The 22,264-nt window shown below is 36.3% G+C and overlaps 1 long non-coding RNA gene across 1 annotated transcript; it reads left to right on the forward strand.

The window, feature by feature from the left end:
• The first annotated feature begins 319 nt into the window (after window positions 1–319).
• Window positions 320–1,348, forward strand: LOC306643919. Its single transcript, XR_013759124.1, has 2 exons — window positions 320–668; window positions 746–1,348. It is a non-coding gene; the product is annotated as an uncharacterized lncRNA (long non-coding RNA).
• Window positions 1,349–22,264: the final 20,916 nt, after the last annotated feature.

Consider the following 22,264-nt stretch of genomic DNA (forward strand, 5'->3'; position numbering starts at 1 on the left):
CCAGCTTTTTTGCTGAGTCCATGTGCATGGTATGTTTTTCCCCATCCTTTCACCTTTAGTCTGTGGGTATCTCTTTCTATGAGATGAGTCTCTTGCAGGCAACATATTGTTGGATTTTTCTTTTTAATCCAATCTGCCAGTCTATGTCTTTTAATTGATGAGTACAGGCCATTCATATTCAGGGTTATTATTGAGATATGATTTGTATTCCCGATCATTTGGCTCATTTTTTTATATTTTACTTTTTGTCACAACTTGGTTTCTCCTTTACTTTATTTGACAATTCCTTTAGGATAGTTCCTCCCGTTGCTGATTTGCATCTTTGTTTTTCATCTCTTCCTCATGGAATATTTTGCTGAGAATGTTCTGTAATGCTGACTTTCTTTTTGTAAATTCTTTTAGCTTTTGTTTATCATGGAAGGATTTTATTTCATTGTCAAATTTGAAGGTAAGTTTTGCTGGGTATAAGATTCTTGGTTGGCATCCATTTTCTTTCAGGGCTTGAAAAATGTTGTTCCAGGCCCTTCTAGCTTTTAGGGTCTGGATAGAAAAATCTGCTGATATCCGTATTGGTTTCCCCCTGAATGTAATTTGGTTCTTTTCTCTCACAGCCTTTAAAATTCTGTCTTTATTTTGTATGTTAGGTATTTTCATTATAATGTGCCTTGGTGTGGATCTGCTGTAATTTTGTGTATTTGGAGTCCTATAAAGCCTCTTGTACTTGATTTTCCATTTCATTCTTCAGATTTGGGAAATTTTCTGATATTTCATTGAATAGATTGTTCATTCCTTTGGTTTGTTTCTCTAAGCCTTCCTCAATCCAGATAATTCTTAAATTTGGCCTTTTCATGATATCCCATAGTTCTTGGAGATTCTGTTCATGATTTCTTACCATCTTCTCTGTTTGGTCAACTTTGTTTTCAAGATTAAATATTTTGTCTTCCATATCTGAGGTTCTGTCTTCCAGGTGTTCTATCCTATTGGTTATGATTTCTATGGAGTTCTTAACTTGGTTTATTGTTTCCTTCATTTCAAGGATTTCTGTTTGGTTTTTTTTCAATATCTCTAACTCTTTATTGAAATGTTCTTTTGCTTCCTGCATTTGCTCTTTCAACTGTTGATTGGTGTGATCATTCAATGCCTGCATTTGCTCATTCATATCATCATTTGCTTCCCTGATCATTTTAATTATGTACATTCTGAACTCCCTTTCTGTCATTTCTTCTGCCATGCTGTCATTGGATTTTATTGATGTAACATCTAGATTTGTTTGGGGCATTTTCTTCCCTCGTTTTCTCATATTGTTCAGGTATCAGTGGATCGCTGAGATATTGCAGATTTCCTCTATTGACTTCTAATGTCCCTGAAGATTTCTAGTATATCCCCTCTTAGCCTTCAGTAGTCTGAAGTCTTGGAGGAAGTTGATAATGTGGTGCTCCACAAGGAATTGCCTCTCTAGGGGTGGTGGCCTTCAGGTAGGGTATATTCCTTGCTAGTGGGCAGAGGTGCCTTCACTTGTTGACCGATGGCCATCCAAAGGGGAAGTAGGAAGTAGGCTGCGGGCTGAGGCAAGGCCTGTTTGGGCCTGTGTCTCTGGTTTTAACATCCTTGTGGGGAAACCTCATCCGGCAGGGTAGACTCAACCGGTGGGGAGGTCTCACTGGTCTGTTCCCCTCCTAGAGGTTCCCCTCAATCCACAACTACTGCCTGGGCTGGGCAGCCTTCCTCTGCAATGTTCCCAGGGGCCCGGACCTACCTCCTGGACCTGGGAGCCTCGCCCTTCGCAGACGAGTCTCCTTAGGCTACCCCTCCTCAGAGAATCTGCCTGCAGTCCTTGAACCTTCACTCCACCCCTAAGCGTTCTGTGCAGCTCTTCCACCAAGGAGCCGCTTAGGTCCTGGGACCCTGCTCTGCCCCTAATCAGCTGGCTGTGCGGCCCCTCCTCTGAGCAGCCACCTGCAGCCCCATGCAGTCCCTCTGAGTCCAAGTGACCCGTGGTGCTTTTCCTCCTCCTCCAGGCACCGCCTGGTGCTCCAGTGCAGTCACTCTGAGTCCAAACAGCTCACCACATCTCCTCCTCTGGGCAGCTGCCCGGAGCCCTGATGGGTTGCTCCGAGTCCAAGCACTGTGCTGAGCGGCCTCCTCTACGATGCTCCCAGTTGTCTGAGTTCACTGCTCCAGCGGGGGGAGAGGTGTCTCGTTGGGCAGCTCTACTTCACAAAGTTTCCTGCATTCCGGGACTACTTCCCCATCCGGGACGCCTCCCCAACGGGAGAGACTCACCCAGCGGCTTTGAGTTGGTCCCAAGTCTTTCAATATCTCTTCTTCTTGAATCCTGAGTCCTGGAACAACATGAAATGCAGCCACCCTCTAGTCTGCCATCTTGAAATCCCCTAGGTTATCAATTTTTTGGCATACAATTTTCATCATATTCTCTTATAATTCTTTCAATTTACTTAAGTTGGTAAAGTCTCTCCTACTGAAAAAAATTCATTTTTTTTTTTACCATGGAAATTTTCAAATATACAAAAAATGTAAATAGGTACATAGTATACTGAACTTCCATATACTTATTCATCAAGATGAACAATTATCAAGGGCTTGTCACATTTACTTCATATCTTTCTTAACTTTCTGTCCCTCTCTCATGCCACCTAAATGTGAAAGGGGTCAATCTAGCACTGTGTTAGGGATAGAGATGAAGGTATTTCTTAAAGAGTTTACAGGACAAATATGTGCATGCAAATATTAATTCCTTATTGGCACTGAGAGGCTCCTCTTCCTCCTAGCAGTTCCCTGGGCTCATTCAAAGATTGAGTTCCCAGTCGAGTTTCTCCTGCTAGAGTGATTCTCAGCCAACTGGAGACACCTGGGAGCTTTAAAAAATATATTGATGTCTGTCTGGGTCCTACCCCAGAGGTTTTTATTTCATTGGTCTAGGATATGGTCTGGGCATCAGGAGTTTTTAAAAGTTGATTTTAATGTCCAGCCAAGACCGAGAAGTTCTGCTCTAAAATGTAAAAGTCCTAATTCTTTCTACTTGCCATTTTATTGCATTTCTGAGTGTTTCATACAAGATGCTCTAAAAAACAAATGCAGTGAAACCTGGCTATTCACTTTCATAGGTATTTAGAAACAAGTAATAAGTTCAAACAAGGATTTAGAACATGAAGTCTAGCCAAGGCCAGAAATAAAATCAGGAGTAAACTCCAAAATCTGTTGAGTTACTAATAATTTTACCTGGGAAGGAACATGAATCAGCAAAAGGGGATCATGGTCAGGTGTGAGAAATGAAGAATTCGTACTGAGTTCCTTTTATCCAAGGCAACAATCTCAATGTCGGTTGAACATTAGAATTGCCTGAAGTGATACATTTGCTCAGGCTTCACTCATATATCTTGATTTAATTTGTCTAAGTCAAACATTTTAAACTTCAGGGTGAAGCAAAATCACTTGAAAAACTTGTTAAAAAATAGATTAGCTGGATACCATTCTCAGACTTTCTGATTCAGTAGATCTAAGGTGGAACCCAATAATTTCCAGGTAATGCTGATGCTGCTGGTCCAGAGACCATGTTTGAGAATTACTGGTTTAGGGTAAGACCCAAGCCTCAGACTGTTGAAAAGAAAAATGCTCCCGGTAATTGCAGTGTACAGCGAGTATAAAAAAAAAAAAAAAAAAAAAAAAAAAAGAGTCACTGCTCTATCACTGCTTCACTGCTGACTCTCTAATTCAAGGGAAAGAAAGTACAGAAAGCTTGATCCTCTTCAATCGGAATACTTCAGATGAATGAACAAATGAATTTCAGATAGAGTCCTGATTAGACTCCATGCAATCAAACTCCATGTGTGATACATTGTGGGAAAATAATGGGTAGACTCAATTGTGCTCAGTTTCGGAATTTTACTTCTGTTCAGCAATTTTGTTCTGTTCAGCATTTTATTCTGTTCAGAATTTTATTTTGTTCACAATAGTTTCTATTTCTTTATGATTATAGAACTGGAAGAAATTTGTTTCCAGAAACATGACTACCTTTAATTCTGGATAGAAGAACTATCTGGAAACCTCACCAGGTATCTGATGATACAGGAACTTAAGACAATTTAGACATGTCTTGGGTTGATTTTTTTTTTTTCACCTCTGGCTCTGAGCTTACATCTTATAAAGAATTTTTTTAATGCAGATAGCTACTATCTAAATTTATTTTGTCAAGTAAAGAGATGCAGCTAAAGAATATTTCCCTTCTTGCACCAAACTATTATAGATCGTGTGAACCAGTGCTTTTAATGCAAATGGCACACATACGAATAATAATACGGTATTCCTATGGCTCACTGAGACAAAAGGAAGAGACTGCTTACAGCTGAAGACAACCAGTCAGGGGTAACCAGCCATCCCAAGTCAGTGAGTAGCTCAGTTAGTTAGAAATAAAGTATGTTGTTTAGGATACTCTAATGCAGACAAAACATTCTTCTACTTCATGCAGATGCAGCCTTTTCTAACATTTAGAAAATACTATATAGTATTTAAATATAGTATTTAAAGATAATATCCTCAAGTAATTATTATGAGCTTAAATATAAGTGGCTTAATCCAGCTTTTTAAAAAAATAGTGCACTTACTTCTGGTAGGTGTGAATTTACTCCATAATACAGATATGCAATAAATATTTTCACAATCTTATGGTGAAACTGGAAAAAATGATGTGTATGTGGGAACTCGCGGCACTATATACACCAGAACATTTCAAGAAGAACCTGGGTCTTCAAGTCATTGTTGGTGTGGACTTAAGATGCCCCATAACCACTCCTTTGAAAGCAGGTTCTCTACTGTTTTAGTTAGCTTTTTCACTGCTGTGACTAAAAGGACCTGACCAGAACAACTGTAAAAAAGGAAGGGTTTATTTTAGGGCTCACGATTTCAAAGGTCTTAATCCACAGAAGGCTGGCTGCATTCTCAAAGTGAGGCAAAAACATCATGGAGGAAGAGTGTGACAGAGGGAAACAGCTTATGTGGTGATCAGGTAGCAGAGAGATTCTACTTGCCAAATACAAATGTATGCCCAAAGCCATGCCCCCAAGTCCCACCTCCTCCAGTCACACCCTACCACATCAGTTACTACTCGGTTAATCCCTATCAGGATTTTCACTGATTGGGTTAAGACTCCTACAACTCAATCATTTCTCTCTGAACCTTCTTGCATTGTCTCACACATGAGCTTGTGGGGGACACCTCACATCCAAACCATAATATCTACTGTGACAAGATTGAGTTTGGGCAACTTTCTCAAGGCTTCCAAGTCAAGTACCTAGTGCCCAACTGTCCTGAGACCCCATGCGGGTATTTCCTCATTCACGTACTCAGTGTAAGTGGGACATAGCTGTTGACTAAAATCAAGGCCCCCTCCCAACTTCCTTGGGGACAGTTCGGTTTAGTTCCCTATCAGGTCTTTGTGTATCTTTCTGTAGGCTAATACAAAGAAGCTAGAAATACCCTCTAGTAATGAGAAAAGCCTCAATGACATTTTTCTGATGGAAATTGGAATACCTTTCCATTCTTTTCAGTCTCCTAAAGCAAGTGGACAAGAATTAGACAATAAATATAAAAAATAAATTTATATTTATATTAATAAATTAGCCTGTCCCCAAAGAAAAGGGCCACTACTTCAAGAGCACATGCTTATAGCTAAATCTTAAGAAATTACATGGTGCACAGTAATTTATTCTGTATTTCAATATAGCTAGAAGAAAGTATTCTAATAATTCCCAACATAAATGATAAATGTTTGAGGTGATGGATATGCTAATTGCTTTTATTTGATCATTATAAATTATAGACATGTATTGAAATATCACATCGTACCCCATCAGTTTATAAACTTATGTGTCAATTAGAAACTAAAATAAAGATTACAAAATTGCTACCATGATCTATTACAATAAAAGCTAATGTTAAACCTAAATTTTCTACATATACAAAATTTGGATTATTAGCAAGTAAGCTAAAAGATAGCGGTCATACAAGAGTTCCTATAGACTGGGTGAAGTCTATACTCCCTCTTCCTGGCACTCTAGCAAGAACCTTGCAAGGAAGATTCACTTGGAGGTTGATTCAACCATATTATGATAGAGGATCAGCTGACTTTCTAGTCAGGTTAAGTGAAACAATTTTATATTAAGAAGGGTGACATGGAAGAAAGCAAGTTCTAAACCTTGGGTGTTACTTTAAGGCCACACAGCTGGACTGCCAGAGTCACAGGCTCCATTTATGTACAAGTACCTGTACAATGTATTTTCAGTACCACTATTTCACTATGAAAATGGTGCATGCTTAGATGAGGATAGCTAACGCTCTACACTAGCCTCCTTTGGAGGGTGGCCTATTGTTCAATTGCTAACTGTTCACCCCTTCCTTGGATGTGAACTTCTGATCAAGAAATTTAAAATGTTAAATAATTGTCTGTGAGGTAAGAATTAATTTACACACATACACATCAAATGAGGATATTTTTAAGCAAATTCCAGACAAAATATCTGACACCTTTAACTCATAATATTTAAACATAATTTTATTTCCCATGGTATTTGTTTTTTCCTTCTAGGCTTAGGAGTGAAATTAATTTAAAAATAGTTGCCATTACTCAAAAATGGATAAAATATAATATGCCTTACTCTTAGTCTAGGGAAAGAAAGCCTACTCAAAGTAATTTAAGCCAAGAAGAGAATGTATGGTTCATGGTCTCAGGGAGGACTTGGCCATGTGCACTCTGGACCCAAGGTCTCAAATCTTATCTCCTCTTTTGTCTGTCTTCCTCACAAGTCTATTTTTCTCTCTCTTTTGATCTAATTTTCTCTATCTCTGATGTACCTTTACATGAAGTATCCAAGTCCCTCTAGCTTCACATCCTCCTAGCTCCATGACCCTAGAACCTAGGGCTCAAGAACTTGTTAGAGAAGGATTTGGATTATCTCAATTTCTGTCACCTACTCTAATAATAATCCCTGGGCAATCTTTCTATCCAGGATGCTGGTGTATTCTCTCTAATTCCGGGTAACTTGCCTTGTACTTTGTGAAGGAGGATCATTACCAGTAGAACACCCTTTTCAACAGCATGTACACTAAAATTGGAACATTACAGATGATTGTGGCCCCTGTGTGTGTATGGCACATAAATTTATAAAGCATTTCATACTTTTTATCTTAGGTGTTGGTGCCATTTTTTTTTTTCAAAGGCATGTGGGAAGCAGTGGCGCACACCCATAATCCTAGCTACTCAGGAAGTGAGACAGAAGGTTCCCAAATTTGGGGCCAGACAGCAGTTTAGCAAGATTCTATCTCAAAATAAAATAAAAGGGGTCAGGACTGTTTCTCAGTGTTAGAGAATTTGCCGAGCATGTGTGAATCCCTGGGTTCAAATCCCAGCACTACACACACACACACACACACACACACACACACACACACACACACACAACTATGTGAGATTATGAACATGTTAATTAGCTTGGTTATTTCACCATGCATATGTACATCAAAACATCAAATTATACACCTTAAATATATACAATTTTTATTTGTTCATTATATTACAATAAAATTGTAAAAAGAGGAGGAAGGAGAGGAAGAGGAAGAAGAGGAGGAGGAGGAGGAGATGATGATGATGTGTACCAAACTCCCCAGAAGTGAAGTTCATATAGCTTCCCTAGCCCTTCCTATTCTCCTTTCTTTGCCTTTCTATATTTGGAACTTCTGACTTATATGTGTTAAATTGAATGTTACAAAAAAGCAAGAAATATTAAAAGTTTTCTGACAAGATTTTATAACTTATAAACTTTGTTCTACTACCTATTTTACAGTAGATGGAACCATACAGAATAACTGTCACTAGAACTTTCTGGATTTTTCCCTCAAGTGATACCACTGAAACACAAATCTGAATGTTTTTATAAGTAGATGCAGGCTAACACTGACCTGAAAAAAAAAATGTATGTTAATACATTGTAATCATGAATATTACAACCAAAATAAATTTCCTTAATTAGTGCAATTAATTAAATTTGGAACTCGAAAAACAGTTTCATAATTAATCACCATCTACAGGTAAGAAGCTCAGAGATTTTCCAGGTGAATGATGCCCCCTATAAATATATCTCTTTCTTGTGGACAATAAGATGATTCAACAATTGCCATATGTAGTATTTAATCTCTCAAAGAGACCTACGGCTTAGTTGGAACACATCCTATGTGCTGTGCCTACTGAAGAGTATCATGAACAGATTGTTGGTAATAGCTCACTCCACGTAGTGTCTGTCAGACATGAAGTGCCAGGTCAAGTACTACCACCTGCAATGTGGACACCATTATTTTTCTACTTCTTCCAGTTACTAAGAAGATTCAAAGAGACAAATTGCAAAAACATTATCAAATAACAAATTGTGGTAAGGTATCTGACCATAATATTATGGTGACTAATTTATGATGGCATTGATTTAAAAATAGACAAGTGGTATCTGCTGTAATTTTAAGTGTTTATAATAGATACACAATGCAATTATTGGCAATTTTCTGGCATGAAATTCTATTATTGATTATATTCTGAAGAGGAATAGAAATGTTACTCTTCTTATATAAAAGATAATGGCAACACATAAGTGGACAAAACAAATATAAAGGTGGAACAGTTGGTGATAAAGCCAAAGTTTTACTAGTGGCCTAGTTGGTTGCTGAGTATTGTACTTAAGATACTAAAAATCTATACTGTTGGGTGTGCATGAATGATTCAGTTCCTTGCTATTCAAAACATGATATGTGGACTTGCAGCATCAGCATCACCTGGGAGCTTGTTAAAAATGCAAATTATTTGGCCCCACCCCAGACCTGCTGAATCAGAAATTCTGGGAGTTGGGCCAGAAATCTGTGTTTACAAGTCCTCCAAGTACTTCCATTGCATATTGAAGTTGAAGAAGCTTCATTCTAGTTAGCTATGAGCAATGTCCTAATGACTTATGAAACTACCCAAGCAATAGGAATGAAGGATATAAAGTATGTGATACACAGGTTTCTCTTGCAGCAATAAACCAACTTAGTAGACTTGTACTGTTTTATAGACTTATAGTGATGTTACATCTAATGTTAACTTGTTCAAACAGTCTTATTTTCCTTACTATTTTTTTCTTCAAATCATCAAGAGGAACTTCTTAGGTTACTTTTGCTTCTATCATTCTATACTCAAATTTCCATAATGCCGAATAGTACACACAATGCTGTACTAAGGCACTTCTGTTCTATATCTTTAAATTCTTTAAAAATTAATCTCTTTTTACTCTTTTTCCACAAAACTGGAAGGTTTAGTTTTCTCATGTCACTTGGTAATAAGGCAAACTCCTTTCAATACGCATGGTAGCCAAAGCTGAGTAATTCAATCTTTATTATTCATACATAATTAAAAATTAAATTGTAAGAAAGTAGTTTTTAAACCGGTGATCAATCAGCATCAATAAATATCCATTAGGTGCATATTAAAATCAATACTCTGATTTAGGAGCAGCAGAATACACACACATAAAGTGGCTTAGGAGATGATCATCATTTAATATTTGGTTAAGGAGAAAATAGAAACTTGAAAAATTAAATGATAATATCGAATAATAACCTAAGACATATCCCTAGGCATTTCGGGATTAATTATAAAATAAGTGGGAATTTCAGTGAAAAGGAAGACATCACTTGTGGAAAGGCTTCACTGTGTTGAACCTATGTTTAGGAAGTACCTGTGCTAGGAAGGTACTGGCTGCTGCTGGAGGGAAGGGGGAACTTGAGCTAGGCTTCTGAAAAAGGCATTTCAAATGCCAGCATCAGAACAAGCAAAGGTTTCCTGTGAAAAGTTTACACAGCGGGGCTGATTGCTCTTTCCTTGCATACTTCCAGGGAAAGTTGAGCCTACAATTGACCATTGGCCAAATACTGGCCACTGGTATGTGGCCTTGAAAGTTTGTTTTGTTTTGTTTTGTGGTACTGGTATTTAATCCAGGGGAGCCTGTGCTTTCCTGCTGAACTATATCGCCATCCCTTTTCATTTTTAAAATTTTTATTTTAAATTTAATTTTAAGACAGGGTCTCACTAAATTGCTGAAGACCTAAGTTGCTGAGGCTGGCTTCAAATTTGTGATCTTCGTGCCTCAGCCTGTCATTGAGAATATAGGCCTGCACCATGGCTCCTGACTGGAAGGTTCTTTTTGTTAATGTTGATGGTTTGGTTTTATACATCGGGAGCAATGGACTGTGTCTTACTAGTTTGTCAGAACTACTTTGCACAAACATCAAAACTGATGATGTATACCTGGTTTCATTGTTAGGATTTTGAGTTTCTTTTGCCTTGGATGGTTACCTGTATGTGACCAGGCATCCTTCAAAGCACTGACCCTGAGACTTGAACTGGTAGAGACATTTTGCACATGTCTTCTGCTTAAGAGAAAGCACGACTTCTATGACTGGGTAATAAAGGACTTGAAAGCCTGTAGCAGATCTCCTTAGATTCCTTTCAGTGCTTATCTTTTTCTTGTTGTTTTTTTGCTCTGTCCCTTTTGTAATAATAAATCTTAGCCATGAGTACCTGACAAGATACAAAGTATATATGAATTCTTTTGGTAGAATCAATTAATATTTAAATCTGGTGGGAAAAGGAATATTTTGATTGCTAAGTCTAGGTCAAAGAATATGTAGGTAACATTATATTATGCTTTAAAGTTTCCTGTAGGTTTGAAATTTTTTAAAATATTAATTTATAGAAAAATAAAATGTATTTGATAAATAGTACTCAAGAAATGTTAGCAATTAAAGTCATATGTATGCATATACATATTCGTATATAGAATCATATAATCTTATGTTGTCTTGAAGAACAAAAATTTTATACTTTATCGTTTGGTCAAATCTGTCCATTTTTTCTTGTGTTTATTTGCATGTATATTTCCAATATATTTTGTTCACAAACTCATGCCCTGGACAGATGGGGGCCCTGAGTCCCTGAGTTGGAAGTGGGCATGAGGCTGCGGTGAATGGCGCCAAGAGAATAATTAACAGGTCAGTTTCCTATGGAGTTTCTGGATCAGAAGTGCCAAGACCAATAGTCTGAGGTCAGGATGCCAAATTCAGACAGGACAATGAGAAGAGGAAGCTTTAATTCAAAGCTGATGGATTCAACACAGAAGTAATTCAAAGAGTTCAACAGGGAGCAAGGCAGACAAGCCAGGAATGATTCTAAGAAAAAAAAGCATAGAGCAGCAATTTCCTTTTTTAATTGGTTCCTGCCACCGCTGAAGGAGGGGATGTGTCCTGAAGTGAGTCAGGCAGCTGAGGGAGTGGACATTTGTAAACCCAAGAGTTCCCTCTCATCCTAAGAGTGAATATTCACTTATATTTTCTTCCTTTTTTCCCCTTCCTTGAAAAGTCACATTTATTGAATCCCTCTTGTTAAAAAAGATTATGTATATATGTGTGTGTGTATACACATGTTAGAAAAGTAAATATATATGCATGAGGTTGGTTTACATTGTGCTAGCTTCTTCAGGCTTTATTAATAGGATTCAGATAGTCGTCTACAGCATGAATTCCAGGATTAGATTGCTTGGGTTCAAATTGGCTCTAGCAACTAATAAATAATTAGCAGTATTACTTAATTTCTTTATTTATAAAATGTAGATACAAATATTACCTATTTCCAGCTACTGGAGTATCAGTAGCAGTGAACACACCTGATATCCAGATCTTGTTGTTTTTTCCCCCCCACATTTAAAAAAATGGTGCATTATATTCACACATAATGGTGGGATTTGTTGTTGTATATTTGTACATTCACACAATATCAGATCTTGTTTTCTAAATACAATTTTCCAGAAGAAGAGAGACTAGGAGTCCTTGAAGAAATGGCTAAGTCCAGAGGTGAAACAGGAAAAGAATAAGATGAGCCTGGAACATCTGTAATGCCAAAATAAAATATAAAGGGGGCTGGTGTGGTGGTGAAGGCCTATAATCCTAGTTACCTGGAAGGCCAAGACAGGAGATCACAAGTTCAAGATCAGCCAGGGTAACTTAGCAAGACCCTGTCTCAAAATTCAAAAAGATGAAAAAATTTTTTTAAAGTAAGAAAGACTGGGTATGTAGTCAGTGTACAGAACTTGCATAGCCCATGTGAGGCACCAGCTGAATCTCTATTGTCACAATTTAAGCAACAAAATAAATAATGATAATAATAGATTATAAACCATGGAATAAAACAAGAATCCATAAATCACAGTGATAAATTGAATATAATAAATAAATAATCAGAGGAGTAGGGTAAGTTCTTCCTTATGATAGAATTCCAAGTTACAAACGTTGAAAAAGTAGTGGCAATTAAAAAAAAAAATCAACATTTTCTAGATACCACAGTAAAACTAGGTTCAGGAAAGAATCATTAATGGTTTTTAAAATGGAAAGCTAAAGTATGGAGGAATGGTATTTTTACATAGTGTCAAGGTATCTTCCCAGAAGATGATTAGTGGCAAAGAGAAAAATAATGTTACAGACCACTCTAACTCAGTGATTGTAGTTAATGTCATGAGGCCTGTCTCAAGTGTCTCCTGATGTGGTGCAGCACTACTGTGGTATCACTGTCAAAATATATAACCCAATTTTAACCATTAAGAGCATCAAACAAACCCAAAATGAGGGACATGCTACAAAATTAGTGACATGCATTCTTCCAAAATATTAAGTATGTGAAAAACAAAGATTAAGAAACTGTCCCAGATTAAATAGACGCAGGAGATAAATAAACGTATTGTGTGATTCTGCATGGCATTCTGGTCCAGAAAAAAGAAGACATAGTGAGACAGTTGACAAAATTTGGATAGTCTTTACATTAGTGGTATTTGATGGTGTCGTTTTCTTGGTTTTATTTTTCTGTGATTATGTAAGATTTAACATTTGGGGAAGTTGGGTTCCACAGTTTAGGGAATTCCTTGTACTATTTTTGCAACTCTTTTGTAAGTCTGAAATTATTTCACAATGAAAAGCAAAAATTAAAAAAAATATATAATGCATTTGTTCACAAAAAGTCTTTAAGACTTCTAATCACGGACTGGAGTTACAAACATTGGCATTATGTCCATCTTCAATTACAACTTTAAAAAAAAAGACATCTAATTATATCTATTACAAATGGACATTTTTATGTAGGTGTATCTTCATTTTTGCTTTTTTACAGAAATGGGATTGTATCATACATGGTCCTTTTTGTTTCTTCTCAACAATTGTAATAGATTCTCTTTGAGAGCTGGTTCATCTCACAATGACCTGACTGGCTTCCTCCTCCTTAAAGCTGGGCCCCAGAAAACCATATCACTGCTGTGCCATTTCATTCCCTGAGCACAGAAAGTCAGACCCAAGTGAACATTTGACACGAACTGGTCCATTAGATTCTTTCTACCAGGAATTCGAAATTGGAACCATAATATATTTATTCAGACTAAGCTACTCTTCGGAGTGATAGAAAGATAAAACCTTCGAAGATGGGGTATTTATAAATGAAATTGTGAGATAGTTCCTAGGCAGCACTTTATGGGTTCTTGGTTGCTAACCATTTTCTTACCCTATACTCTTCTTTAGGTACTTTTACCCTCAGATGCCACAAGACACTTTTTCCCCCTCCTTTTTTTGTTTATAGGACAGAGGATCAAACCCAGGGCCTTGTGCATGCTAGGTAAACACTCTTTCACTGAGTTATACCACCAGCCCACATAAGGACCCATTTGAATCCTTAATAATGCATTCTCCTTAAAGGCGCAAATCAGCTCTCAAGAGGCAAAACTCATATCATTTATTTTTACAAATATAATTTGATATAAAGAATTGCCAACTAGGTACTCATGAACTGAAAAGGCAAAAACACTAAGAAGTCAGAGAGGTAGCAAATGCAGGAAAAATACACCATTCTTGGGCCTGGAAGGAACAAAGGAAAAGGTCAGAACCAGTACATCTTAAAAGCATGGGGGAGAACCCAAAAACAAGTGCTTGGAAGGTCCCTGCCCCAGCATTACAAAGAGACTATGGAAGGGTAGATTTGGAACAAAGGGATAATCACATAATAACTTATACCAGTCGGGCTGTTTTCTGTTACTTGCAAACAAGAGTTCTAACTAACAAAATAATATTTTACAAAAATTTTACATGACGATATAGCCAGGTTCAAGAATGATTTTAAATGGTTGTTTAATACTTAATGATATGCATGTAATAAAATCATTCACAGGGCTCTGCTTTTAAATGTTCAGGTTGGTTTTTAGTTCTTCATTATTAGGTACAAAATGGCATTGCTAGGAAATTCTTTCTACATTTTTTACTGTACATATACCTGTGCATATCTTTTTTTTCTGAACCAATTTCTAGAACATCCAGATCAGAAAGATGTGGACATTTAAAACCAAAACTTTGCCAGGTGTTGTGGCACATGCCTGTAATTGCAGGCTGAGGAAGTAAGACCATGAGTTCAAAGCCAGCCTTAGCAACAGGGAGGTCAGTGAGACCTTCCTTTGAAATAAAATACAAAATAGGGCTGGGGATGTGGCTCAGTGGTCAAGTGTCCTGAGTTAAATCCCTGGTATCCACCACCACTCGCCTCCCTAGCCCCCCCCAAAAAAACCCACCAAACTTTGTATGTTGGAAATTTCCAAAACGGTAGAAAAAGTATATGAATAGTATAAAAGTCTACCTGTGGGGCTGAGGATATAGCTCACTTGGTGGAATGCTTGCCTCCTATGCACAAAGCTCTAGGTTCAATCCTCAACACCACAAAAACAAAACGAAGCAAAAAAACCTGTATACCTTTCAACTTGATTCACCAAATGGACTTTTTCTACATTTGCTGTCTCTCTATCTCTGTCTTTCTCTCCCCCTCTTTCTCACTCTTCAAACCATGTAAGAATAAGTAAGTCATAGACCATAAAAAGATGTTCATTTAAAAAACTTTGAATAATACTGCAGAAATACTCCAGAAAATGTCTGCCAATTTACACCTATTAATAGCCCTTCCCCCTGCTGTTCCATTCCTGTCTAAATATAGTCTTAATTATTGTAGCTTTAAAATATGTTTTTATTATCTGGAGGATCAAGTTCCCTCTTATTTTATTATTCTTTAAAAAAATATTGATATATTTAAATATCGCTTTTGAAAATTTGAAAACTTTCTATGAAAAAAGTCCTTATAAATTAAAGATGCACACTGGAAGTATCTATGGGTGAAATGCCATGTCTGAGATTTGCTTTAAAATATGCCAGTCATAAACACAGAAAAATTTAGGGAGTGGGTATAAATAGGTTTAAAAAGATCAGCAAAGTAATAACAATTATTGAAACTAGTTCATGGATTTATTATAATATTATCTCCACTTTTATGTGTATTTGAAAATTTTCATTCTAAGGGTAAAAGTTCTTAAATATTACATTTTATGACAGATTAAATTGGAATCACTTTACATCACTACTATATAAAATCTGGTTCTTGGTACTCAAAATACATTTACTTATTTGCTTAATCCCATAATACATATAAAATACTTTCAGAATTGCTAACTCATTCCCTTAAGAACAAATTTATTAACCAGAGTAGAATATTCATGCACAGTTCATTTTCTCTTTAGTCTTACAACAGGCATCTATAAATCTTTTCTATGAAGGGTCAGATAACCAACATTTTCACCTTTGTGTGCTAGCTGGTCTCTATTGCAACTACTTAACTCTACCATAGGAATGCAAAAGCAATCTTAGACAATACATAAATGAATGATCATGGTTGTGTCTAATAGAATTTTATTTTAAAAAACAGTTGGTAAGCCAAATTTGGCTCAGAGGCCTTAATTTGTCAACCGATGCCTTAGAATATGTACTGGAAAATGCTGTGGTTCAAAATTACTTGAATCAGTTTTTACCTTTTCTAACTGCTTAGTTAATTTGTAATATAGTTAATTTCTTTTGTTATTATTTGTATTCCATTATGGGTGTCTCTCACATTCTGGTTAATTTAAATTATCTATTTTTTTTAGTAAATGCAATTTTAACATAGTCTTAAAGGCATAACTGTAAAAAATAGTTTACTCATAAACATGTCGGTACCCCCTCATCCCTTCTACCCTGTTCCCATTCCTCCATTCTTTTCATCTTGCCCCCACCTATCCCTTATAAGTAACGTGTGACTAAATGTTTCTGTCCTACTGAAAGTTGTATGTTAAAATCCTTATCTCCAGCCAGGTGCAGTGGCACATGCTTGTAATCCCAGGCAGGAGGATTGGAAATTCAAAGCCAGCCTCAGTAAAGGGGAGGCACTAAGCAACTCAGTGAGACCCTGTCTCTAAATAAAATACAAAATAGAGCTGGGGAGGTGGCTCAGTGGTCAAGTGTCCCTGAGTTCAAGTCCTGGTACTCCACCACCACCTCTACCAAAAAAAAAAAAAAAAAGCCCAAAAAACAGAAACAGAAAAACCTCTTATCTCCAAAGTGATGACATTAGGAGGTAAGACTTTGGGGAAGTAATTAGGATGAGATGAAGTCATAATCCTTATGACTGGGATTAGTGCCGAGAGAGCTTGCCTGTTTATTTGATATGATGAGGATGGAATCTAGGGCCTCATGCAATGCTATGCAAGTACACTGCCCCTGAGTTATACCTGCAGCCTAAGATCTTGCTTCCTTCTGCTCTCTACCATCTGAAAAAACAATGAGAAGTCAACAATCGCACCCAGCAGTCTTCACTAGAACCTGAGCATACTGGCACCCTGACCAGTCACCAAAGCTGTGAGAAATAAATTTTGGTTATTTATAAACCACTCAGCCTATAATAACTGAACAAGAGTAATCAATACCATCAGTTCCTGATTTAGTCTTTTTTTTCTTCTCCTCTTCGTCCTCCTCCTTCTTCCACAAATAAATAGACACAGGAAGGATGACATTCTATAAATGCTCTTGTACTTTGCTTTTCACAGGTGTCAATATATCCTGGAAATCAGTCTACGTTGATTCAAAGAGCTCCCACTCATTCTCCTTTACAGCTGCACTATATGCCTTTCTGTGGTTGTACAATATTTTAAAAATTATTCTAGAAGGGGTTACTTTTAAATTATATAGGGTTTTTCAAAAAAACTTCATAGAAATATACACATATGCACATAGCAAATTATATGCACATATCAAAGTTTAAGCTCAATGAATTTTCATAAAACTGGATACACAAATGAATAAGCACTTCAGTCAAAAAATCAGAGCGTTATAGCCTCCTTGTGTTGCCTTTCTGCTCTTGTGCTCCCCAGCAACTAACTGGGATAGGAATATAGAGACACAGAGAGAATACTGAGTCTCTAAAGGAGAAATATCCCTGTTAAAATATAGAATAAACAACTCTTAAATAACTTGTGAGCCAGAGGAAGGAGCCTAAAGGTCAGAAATGACTAGAATGTAATGTTGTAATAAAGAGTCGATAAATTAGTTTTTAATTTTCCAGTTCCCTATGAGTTTTCTGGAATGTAGCGAAAGAGGAAAAAGAGCTCAATAGAAGGAGACCATTAACCTCTTGAGGCAGGCTAGGGGCTAATATTTGATTGGACTATGACCCTCTAGCCTGATCACCTGATCAACCACCTGATTAACCACCTGACTTCCAAAGTCATGGATCTAACCTGAAACCTACATACCAGTCCAGACCCCCAAAGGGGGAAACCTGATCTTGATTGCTCGATATTTTTCAGTCATAAGAGAAGCCCAACCCCCTTTAGATCATATGTATTCCACTTGATTATGTACCCTAATAAAAAAGCTTAAGCTCTTTTAGTAAGTTTGTTTCTTTTTTATTTGAATGAGCATTAAATTATTTGAAATACTTATTGCATCAATCAATATTATATGATTTTTGTTTTTTTCTGTAAATGTGGTAATTTAAAGTGACTGATTTTTAAAAATATTATACCAAACTTTTATAATTACAAAAAAACTCCTCTTGTGATATAATCCACTTTATAGGCGGGAGTGGGTGGGGGAAGGAAAGTTAATAGAATAAGACAGAGAGTATTACCCTACATATATGTAGAGTATTACCCTATGTGTATGTATGATTACATGAATGGTGTGAATCTACATTATGTACAACCATAGAAATGAAAAGTTACACCCCATTTGTGTACAATGAATCAAAATGCAGTCTGTTGAAATAAAAATTTAAATAAAAAAATTTGACAAAAAGTAATTCACTTTATATATTGCTAGATTGGCATTGTTAGTATTTCATGTTTTTAAAATGTTGCTGGATTTGATATGTTGAGAATTTTTGCGCATATATTCATGAAAGCAATTGGTTTAGAATTTTCTTTTTTGGATTTTGGAAACCAAGGTTACATTAGCTTCATACGAAGAGAAAATGCTTCTTCGTTTTCTATTTGAAAAAGTATGGTGTATTAGTTTTCTATTGCTTCTACAAATTACTGCAAACTCAGTGGCTTTAAATAACACAAATGTATGATCTTATGGTTCTGGGAGTCAAAAGTGCAAATTAAGTTAGTGGGCTGCATTTTCTCTAGAACTCTAGGGGAGAATCTGCCTCCTTGTCTTTCCCAGTTTCTAGAAGCTGTCCACATTCAATGCTCATGGTGTCTTCCTCCCATCTTCAAAACCAGTTGTGTTTCTCTCATTCTTGGATGAACAAGAATGTCTCTCCTTTATTAGGACCCTTGTTGGGCCTACCTCAAAAATCTAGGATATTTCCATCTGGAGATCCTTAACTTGACCATATCTGCAAAGTACTTTTTACTTAGAAAGGTAAAATATGCAACAGTTCCAAGAATTGGGAAGTATACATTTTGGGGGACCATTATTCTCATTATAATATATGTAGAAGTGTGGTGTTATTTCTTCCTTAAGTGTTAGGAAGAACATATCAGTGAAGCCATCTGGGACTGAGATTTTCTTTGTGGGGAACTTTATAATAATGAATTAAATGTCTTTAAAACATCATGGACTATTTGGATTTTCTCTCTTCTGTTAGTTTTGGTAAGTTACATTGGAATTTGTCCATTTCATTCAAATTGAAGGTTGGGTCATTCATAAGATTCTTGGAGTTGTTCATAATAGATTCTTACTCCATCCTTCACCCACTCCCAATGACTGTAGGGTCTGTTGTAATGTTTCTCTTCAAGTTTCATAAATTGATAAATTTTAGTTTTGTTTATATCTCACTGATTTTTATTCTTTATTATTCATTTTCTTCTACATTCCTCAGGCTGTTTTGGGGGTTTTATTTTTAGCTTCTTGAAATAAAAACTTAAATCATGATTTTTTAGTTTGTTTTCTAACATATGCATTTAAAACAACAAATATCCTTATAAGCATAAATTTTGCATCCACAAACTTTGTTGAGACACTAATTTTTGAAAATGTTTTCCCCCTAGGTAATCTTTCTTATTCTGGTTTATAAACACATAACAAATTCATATTACTCATCATGATAGGGGCTACTAAACAAAATCCATTTATTCCTTATGATAACAGGAGTATAGCTGAGGACACAGCAAGAGGAATTTTTCTATGATATGTGACTAAATTCTCTCCAGTGCAGTTTAAATAGAAGTTATGTGTGCCTTCACTCTTTACCCTGAATGCAAAGAGCAAAGTCCAAAGGGAAGAAGGATTACAGAAAAAGGAAAGAGCTGAGGGCTCTGAATTTCCATTTAAAATAGAGGTGCCACATAGCTGATTACCAGGCCTGGACAGTTTCATTAACTAGAAATAAATTTATGCTATACTAAGCCATTGAAGTTTGGTGGACTATATAGTTTAGCGTACCTAAATTTACATACTTGCAAACAAAAAAAAAAATGACATTTTAAAGTGTCTATGACTTTTGTCTCAGAAAATCCATTTCTGAGGATTTATCCTATGGAAATAAGCTACAAAGATTTATTGTAGAACTGGTTATAATGGAAAAAATGTAAGAAACAATTATGGCCAATAGCATAGGATTTTACTTAAATAAGTGTAATTACTAACATGTGTATATCACCTTGGCATATTACGTGGGAAGAAAAAAGTAATATGTAATATACATTATCTATGATATGATTTGTGTGTGTGTGTGAGAGAGAGAGAGAGAGAGAGAGAGAGAGAAATTGGAAGCATTTAAATAGATGAGATGTGGGATAGTCCTTTCTCAATTTTTTTCTTTCGTATTTATTTGTAGTATCTGATTTTCCTGAAGCAAAGACATATTTTTACAAGGTAACATATAAATATGTCATAGTTTTTGTTAATGTTATTTATAGTGAATGTATTAATATTTATAAAAAAAATTAAAGGACAGATGTGAATTAGTGGTACTTAGGAGTATTTTGTACAAAACATATTAATTTTATTTGTGCTTTGTGGCTGCCACACTAATGTTATTTTGATTTTATAATTGTTCTTATGTACTTCTTTTTAAAAAAATTTTTTTAGTTGTAGATGGACACAATACCTTTATTTTACCTATTTATTTTTATGTGGTCTGAGGATCAGACCCAGTACTTCACCCATACTAGGCAAGTGCTCTACCACTGAGCCACAACCCCAGCCCATTTATGTAACTTCTTGAGTTTTTTTTTTTTTTTTTTTTGTATCTTCTACTCTTAGCAGTTACAGACACACAGTTACAAAGGACTTTATGAATGAGTTGAACTTAAAGGAGGGATCAAATTGGGTGCATTCTTATGTAAGTAAAAATGTGGAAAGAATAATTAAAAACCTCAGTGGTAGCATGCGTACAGAATTGTGACATAATTCTGGCATGCGTTTTTATGGTATCAAACATAAAAAAAACATTATTTTAGGGAAATTGAAATCCCATCAGCAAATAAAATGTGAAATAATGCTCTTTATAGTAATTTCTTTTCCTTCTTGCCAATAGAGGGCAACATGAACAAGTTGCTGGATTGACTGTAGTGTTCACAGCCTTCTGTCTAAATAAAGTTTAAAAAGTTAGCATTAAATGTGCAAAAAACATAAGCAGCACAAATTGAAGCTACAAAACTTTTAAGTCGGAGAAATTCCTGCCTTGTTTCTCTGTCAATCTCCCTACAATGGTGTTGGTAGAATAGTACCCCATCCCTATAGGATGAAGGCCAAGTTCTTTTGTATGACCTGGATTTTTTCTTAATATAATGGTTACCTTTCATTTCTCACCATCGTTCACCTTTGTCAACTACATTCTTAAAGCTACTTGTGGCTCCCCAAATACACTACACATTTCTAGGCTTCGTTGCTTTTCTTCTGTTGTTCTTCCGCCCACCAGAAATTCCCTGTACTTCCCCTCCCTATTGAATGCCTAATTTTCATGCAAGACTTGGCTTTAAAGTCACCTTTCTGTAAAGTCTTTCTTTCTTTTCTGGGGGTGCATGGGGCTGGGCTACGAGGGATTGAACTCAGGGGCACTCAGTCACTGAGTCACATTCCCAGCCCTATTTTTTGTATTTTATTTAGACAGGGTCTCACTGAGTTGCTTAGTGCCTTGCTTTTTGCTGAGACTGGCTTTGAACTCAACAATCCTCCTGCTTCAGCCTCCTGAGCTGCTGGGATTATAGGCATGCACTTAGCATTAAAAATGAACATTGTGGCCTGGGGCTGGGGCTCAACGTGGAACACTTGCCTGGAGTGTGTGAGGCACTGGGTTCCATCCTCAGCGCCATGCAAAATATGTAAAATAAAGGTATTGTGTCCATCTACAACTAAAATATTGTTTTAAATTAACCTGTTTCTCCCTCAAATAACACATAATATAGGTTCCACACCTTCAAATAATCAGTTTGTATTTATTAAGTAGTCTACAAAGTCCCTGAGGATTCATGTGTCAAGAAAGAAATATCTTTTTTTTTTAGAAAAAAAAATCTTCATTTTCATATCCTCAATGCCTGACACACAGTAAATAATCAAAGTATGTGCTCACTGAATGAACAACGGAAAGGAACTGAGTAGGAAGTTTTTATATAGGGCAAAAGATCTTGGCTAAAATTTTAGACTAGCATTGTAGCTAAGGCACATGGATGGTGCTTCTCACAATATCTGGAAGCATCTGGATATTACTGAAAGATTATTTTTAAAATATGTGAACTTTTGGTAAATTTTAATTTCCTTACCACCTCTTAGTTGTCAGAATTTTTGTAATATTAGTCCAAGATAGAGGCAGAAGCACAGGAAATTACGTTATGGTTTAAAGAAA

Source organism: Sciurus vulgaris, assembly GCF_902686455.1.
Source record: "Sciurus vulgaris genome assembly, chromosome: 14".
Classification (NCBI taxonomy): Eukaryota; Metazoa; Chordata; class Mammalia; order Rodentia; family Sciuridae; genus Sciurus; species Sciurus vulgaris.